Genomic DNA, 6,820 nt, shown 5'->3' with positions numbered 1-6,820 from the left:
AAACCTATTCACGATGCCTTCGGTCATCGTGCGGACCATGGTCGCCTGCGGGGTAGAGCAAAACGATATTTTAGAACCAAGAAAAAATTTGGCATGACTTTCCCTAAAAATAGGACAAAAAAGAATGCATAGTGCCAAAATTCTCGTCGAAACGGAAATGAATCAATATTCCGGCAAAATATTGGCAACTATCGCATTTCAAATACCGGTACCTGCAAATACAAACATATATGCAACACCACAAACATATGCAACACCACAAACATACATAGATCTAGCTAGGCCATAAAAAGTGCATGTGCATGTTGTTGGAGGGAGAAAAAAGTACATCTACAACATAAAGATAGCTTTCCCCTTACTTACCTATCAAAAAGGCAATTTAACCACTTAATTTGGATGAATCTATGGTGTAAATGAGGTGAGGAGGAGGAGGTAGCCAAGACAAGCTTGGAGGAGGAGGTGGAGAGAATGAAGTGGGGAAAGTGAGTGTGTAGGTGTGTTTGTCCAAAATATCTAGCTGGTCCTAGGTTACTAATGGCGTACCACCCACAAATGCATCATTAGTAACCCTGGTTAATAATGGCGCACCAGCTTGTGGTGTGTCATTAGTAGTTTTGCAAAAAAAATGATAGTAATGGCGCATGTGGTGAGTGGTGCGCCATTACTAGTTAAACTAGTAATGGCGCACTCTTATCCGGTGCGCCATTAGTATTTTTGGAAAAAAATATATGTTAGTAGTGGCGCACCATTGGTGTGGTGCGCCATTAGTGTGATAGACACTAATGGCGCACCACATCATGGTGCGCCATTAGTGTCCATATTATCTATAGCCCTTTTCCTAGTAGTGTCAAGCACCGTAAGATCGAACCCACTACAAAGCACCTCTTCCCATTGCAAGATAAATAGATCAAGTTGGCCAAAAAACCCAAATATCGGAGAAGAAATACGAGGCTATAAGAGATCGTGCATAAAAGAGACCAAAGAAACTCAAATACTTTCATGGATATAAAAACATAGATCTGATCATAAACTCAAAGTTCATCGATCCCAACAAACACACCGCAAAAGGAGTTACATCATACCGATCTCCAAGAGACCATTGTATTGAGAATCAAGAGAGAGAGAGAGAGAGAGAGAGAGAGGAAGCCATCTAGCTACTAAATACGGACTCGAAGGTCTACAAAGAACTACTCACGCATCGTTGGAGAGGCACCAATGGAGGTGGTGAACCCCATCCGAGATGGTGTCTAGATTGGATCTGGTGGTTCTGGACTCTGCGGCGCCTGGATCAATATTTCGTCAACTCCCCTAGGGTTTATGGAATATTGGGGTATTTATAGAGCGAAGAGGCGGCCCGGGGGGTACCCGAGGTGGGCACAACCCACCAGGGCACGCCTAGGCCTCCTGGCGCGCCCTGGTGGGTTGTGCCTCCCTCGGGGCACCCCCAGGTGCAGCCAGGGCCCGTTGTGTTCCTTCGAGCCCATAAAAATTGTCCGTAAAGTTTCGTGGCATTTGGACTCCGTTTGATATTGATTTCCTGTGATGTAAAAAACATGGAAAAAACAACAACTGGCACTTGGCACTATGTCAATAGGTTAGTACCAAAAATGATATAAAATGACTATGAAATGATTATAAAACATCCAAGATTGATAATATAACAGCATGGAACAATCAAAATTATAGATACGTTGGAGACGTATCAAGGTACCAACGTGATTTCGAAGTGGCTCACTTGGTGCTACTTGTCAGCTGCGTTGGGATTTCTCTAAGAGGAGAGGATGATGCAGCATAGTAGATATAAGTATTTTCCTTAGTTAAGAACCAAGCTAATCAATCCAGTAGAAGAACCACGCAACACCTCGTTAGCACTACCTACACACAAAATAACAAATATTTGCACCAAACGGAAACAAGGGGTTATCAATCCCTCGGCGGTTAATTGCAAGGATTAAATCTCGTAGTGATAACACAAAATAAATTAAATTAAATTAAATTGCATCAAGGTATTTTTGGATTTTAATATATGCTAAAAATAGACCCGGGGCCATAGTTTTCACGAGAGACTTCTCTCTTGAAAATAGCATACAGTGGGTAAAAAAATACTATTGGATAATTGACAGAAAAGCGAATAGTCATGACAAAATCCAAGGCAATGATCATGTATATAGGCATCATGTCCGAAACAAGTAGACCGACTCCTGCTTGCATCTACTACTGTTACTCCACACATCGACCGCTATCCAGCATGCATCTAGAGTATCAAGTTCATAAAGAACGGAGTAACACCTTAAGCAAGATGACATGATGTAGACAAAGTAAACTCAATCAATATGAATAAACCACATCGTTTTATCCTTAATGGCAACAATACAAATATGCGTCATGTCCCCTTCTGTCACTGGGATTGATCACCGGAAGATCGAACCCATCACAAAGCACATCTCCCATTGCAAGATAAATCAATCTAGTTGGCCAAACCAAATGGATAGATCGGAGAGAAATACAAAGCTATAATAATCATGCATAAAAGAGTTCAGAAAAGACTCAAATAATATTCATGGATAATCTGGTCATAAACTCACAATTTATCGGATCCCAACAAACACACCGCAAAAAGGATTACATCGAATAGAACTCCAAGGACATCGAGGAGAACATTGTATTGAAGATCAAAGAGAGAGAAGAAGTCGTCCTAGCTACTAACTATGGACCCATAGGTCTGTGGTAAACTACTCACACATCATCGAAAGGGTAGCAAGGTTGATGTAGAGCCCCTCCGTGATCGATTTCCCCTCCGGCAGAGTACCAAAAAAGGCCTCCAGATGGATCTCGCGAGAACAGAAGCTTGCGGCAGCGGAAGAAGTATTTTGGGCGTCTCTCTGTTGGTTTCCCGATTTTAGAGAATTTATAGAGCTGGAATTAGGTCAAACGGAGCAACGAGGAGCCCACGATGCACCAGGGCGCGCCTACCCCGCCCCCCCCCTCATTTGGCGTGCCCTGGTGGCTCGTGGCCACCCCCTTCGTCTTCTGGCCTCCTCCCGAAGCTTCTAGTGTCTCTTATGTCCAAAAAAATCATCAAAAAGGTCGTGGCATTTGGACTTCGTTTGATACCGATTTCCTGGAAAAAACAACAACAGACAAAAGATAACAACTGGCACTTGGCACTAAGTTAGTAGGTTAGTCCAAAAAATGATATATAATTGCATATAAAACATCCAAGATTGATACTATAATAGCATTGAACAATCAAAATTATACATACGTTGGAGACGTATCACTTGGCAGCTGTTAAAAATACTCTTAAGTTCCTCAGACGGACAAAGGATTTACACCTCGTCTATGGAGGAGATGAAGAGCTCGTTGTAAATGGTTACACGAACACTAACTTCATGACTGATATAGATGACTATCGGGCTATGTTAGGATAATAGTTTGGAATAGTTTAAAGCAAGAACACTATTGTGGATTCTACAACGGAAGCTGAATATATTGAGGCTTCAAAAGCTTCGAAGGAGTGAGTTTGGATCAAGAAGTTTCTTTATAAAGTTAGTGTGGTCCCAAGTGCAATGAACTCAAATGACACTACATTGTGATATAGTGGTACCATTGACCAAGCAAAGGAGACAAAATCACACATGAAGACCAGACATAACAAGCACAAGTGTCACACGTATTTTGAATGTGTCAGCCCGATGATGAAGGCTCTACCACAAGCAAAGCATGAGTAACACCGGATAGCCATAGGTGTTTGAAGAAACTATGAACTAGATTATTAACTCTAGTGCAAGTGGGAGTCTGTTGGAAGTATGCTCTAGAGGTAATAATATTGTATTATTATATTTCCAAATTCATAATTAAGAGTTTATATTCTATGCTATAACTGATATGATCCTGGAATGTGTGATTCAGTGGAAAACTCATATGCGTGTGTCAAATAAGCGATATAACATGAATCCTAGTCTCGCATCTAAGACTAACTCAAATTTTGTTGGTGATCATGTTTTCCGAGATCTTAGGATATCATTAAGTTTAATGACAGTCCTAAAACAATTTTGAGAATATGACGTTAGAAGAATGATCGTATTGAATCAACCCAAACTTGTTTGTTATACTTTGAGATACAATTGTTAGAAGTCAATTGTTATAAAGCGGAGTGTTAACATGTGGTTTAGTTCCTTAGATTATCAGAGTATCGTAGTCACTTCTTACTGTATGATGAACTTTGGGGTTGCTCAAACATCATATGTAATAGTGACCACAACGACAACTTACAGGTTCATCAGAAAGTTTGACAAGGGACTAGATAGCTCAAGAGTGGGATTTGCTCCTCCGACGATGGAGGGATATTCTTAGGTCCCTCTTGGTGTGATGACATCCATCATCGTCTGGCCAGACACAAGTGACTAGGTCACAGGGATGCCAAAACATGTCAACGAGAAAGAAGAACAAAACCGGTAACAAGGAGACCGATATAGTGAGTATGTGTATGATTCAATAGGATACCTATATATCTCTCCTCAGGTTTTATAAAGTATCGCAAAGCAAAGGGAATAACACAAGATAACCAAAGGTCCACTCAAATGTCATTCATGTACTCATATGATTCGATATGTACGTCCACGGTTGCGCTATCAGTCATCGAATGAAAGGGGTTTTGTTCATGTCTATGTTTTACCGAACCTACAGGGTCACAAGTTTAAGGTAATCATGATATGATGAGTGTTAGTAGGACAGGAGTAATGGAAAAATATTTGTGAAATAGTTTCACTAATATTTGAAATAGTTTCGAGTGGAACCGGAAACATTTTAGGGTCACCGGAAGGGTTTCGGGTTTTATCGGGCAATACCGGATATTGCCGATACATAATATATATATGCAGAAAATGTTTCCAGTGATGTTAAACTAACATTATAAGGCTCTAATGATAGTTAAGAGGCTTTTATATTTAATTTAATATGAACAGTCATTAAAAGGCCAAGTGGTGGAAAGCATATTGGGCCACTTGGGCCAAGTAAGGGTGGCGCACGGGAGGTCGAATTGAAGGGGGGACCCCCCCCTCCTCATGGCTGTCGCAAGGGGGTGATCCTCCCACCCTTGTGGTGCCCCCTCCTCTCCCTCCAACATACATATACTGGAGGTTTTGGCACTTCACGACACACAAGTTTTTGGAGCCTCCTCTAGTCCTAGTTGTTTCGATTAGAGCTAGATCTAGATCATCTCTAATCCTCATAATTAGAAGTCTAGTGTGGTTCTAATCTCTTCCCTCTAATTCTCCAGCGACGATTAGCTCTGGTTGGCAAAGCGATGTCGGAACGTGAAGACCGTACGCTTGCAATCCATGGAGAGGTCGTGCTTTCGGTCTTTTGTTCGAGAGACTGTTCATGGACGATTCGAGGATTCGTTCATCTACTGTTCAAGGGACTTTAAGTAAGATCTACACCGACTCTTCTTCCGCTGCAACTCGGATTGGTAACGATCCAATCCAAACCACATCTTCATAGTGTTCCTAGTTGATCGTAGAGCGATTTTTTTGCTTTCTACTACTTTTCCCAACAGTAAATGCAATCCATATTTTGGAAGATTTTTTTATCCACTCAAACCTCTGGTAGCAATTCTTTTTCTTTACCTTTCATATCAAACACTTTTTATGCAAATTTGTAGTATTCAATATGATATGACACTCTAATCTTGTTTTGTTTATCATATTCTTGTGGTTTGAGGAACACTTGAACCAACGGAGGCTCTAGAAGTTCATTAACGCTCAAACAAAATGATGTTCACTAAAAAAGAAGAGATGATGTCTTAATATAATAAAAATGATGTGAAGTAGGAAAATATTGCTCAGTATTGCTAAATACGTTTAGAAATCCAAAATATGTGCTAACCTTGTCCAAAGCGAGATTAACGAATTAAAATGCTTTCGTTGAAAGTTAAACCCATTCTCATCAGACGACTTATTAATTGCATGATCACGAAGATTGAAGTTCAATGATGACAATTCACAGTGTCTAGGTTCCAGCATGGTTGACAAAAATTGAACGAAGAAGTGCATTGGTTGGCTTGACTGGCAAACTCCGTCGTGGTTTGACACTATGTTTGGTTCATAAACCCTCTAGACAATCTTTGTATTCCTCATTTTGTAACTGATCAATAATTCATGTTGTTATCTCGAAAAAAGCGAGATTGCAACATAGAGAAAGCATCATGTTACTAATATGAGCTCAACATAGTTAGGGCTTCTTTGATTCAAAGAAAAAATAAAGAAATTTTGGAGGATTTGAATCTTTAGGACTTGTTTTCATATGTACATCATTTGGTTCGCGTGATGAAATCTTTTTGAGTTTTTATTCTCAGGAAGGCATTGCATTATGTTTTGGAGGAAAATTTCCATCCACTCAAATATCTTGTCAAAATTCTTTTGTTTTTCTCGTGATATTAACACTCGTCAATACAAATTCATGTAGGATTCAACGGGAGATGACACTCTAATCTTGGTGTTTTGCTATTCGTGTGTTCTGCGGATCACGTGAATCAAAGAGACCCTAGAATTTCGTGAAAAATGAGAGACATTGTCTTTCTAGAATAGGAACGATGCTATGATAAAAATATGAAAATATTGCTGAGTACGTCTAGGAAGCCAAAATCTGTGCTAACTTAGTCAAAAACATATGAAACAAACAAAAAATGCTTTCATTGAGAGTTTGGAGGATTTGAATCTTTAGGACTTGTCTTCATATGTACATCATTTGGTTCGCGTGATGAAATCTTTTTGAGTTTTCTATTCTCAGGAAGGCATTGCATTATGTTTTGGAGGAA

This window comes from Triticum urartu, chromosome 2A (assembly GCF_056163025.1).
Source record: "Triticum urartu cultivar PI428250 chromosome 2A, HENAU_Tu73, whole genome shotgun sequence".
Taxonomy (NCBI): domain Eukaryota; kingdom Viridiplantae; phylum Streptophyta; class Magnoliopsida; order Poales; family Poaceae; genus Triticum; species Triticum urartu.
This window is presented reverse-complemented; position numbering follows the sequence as displayed.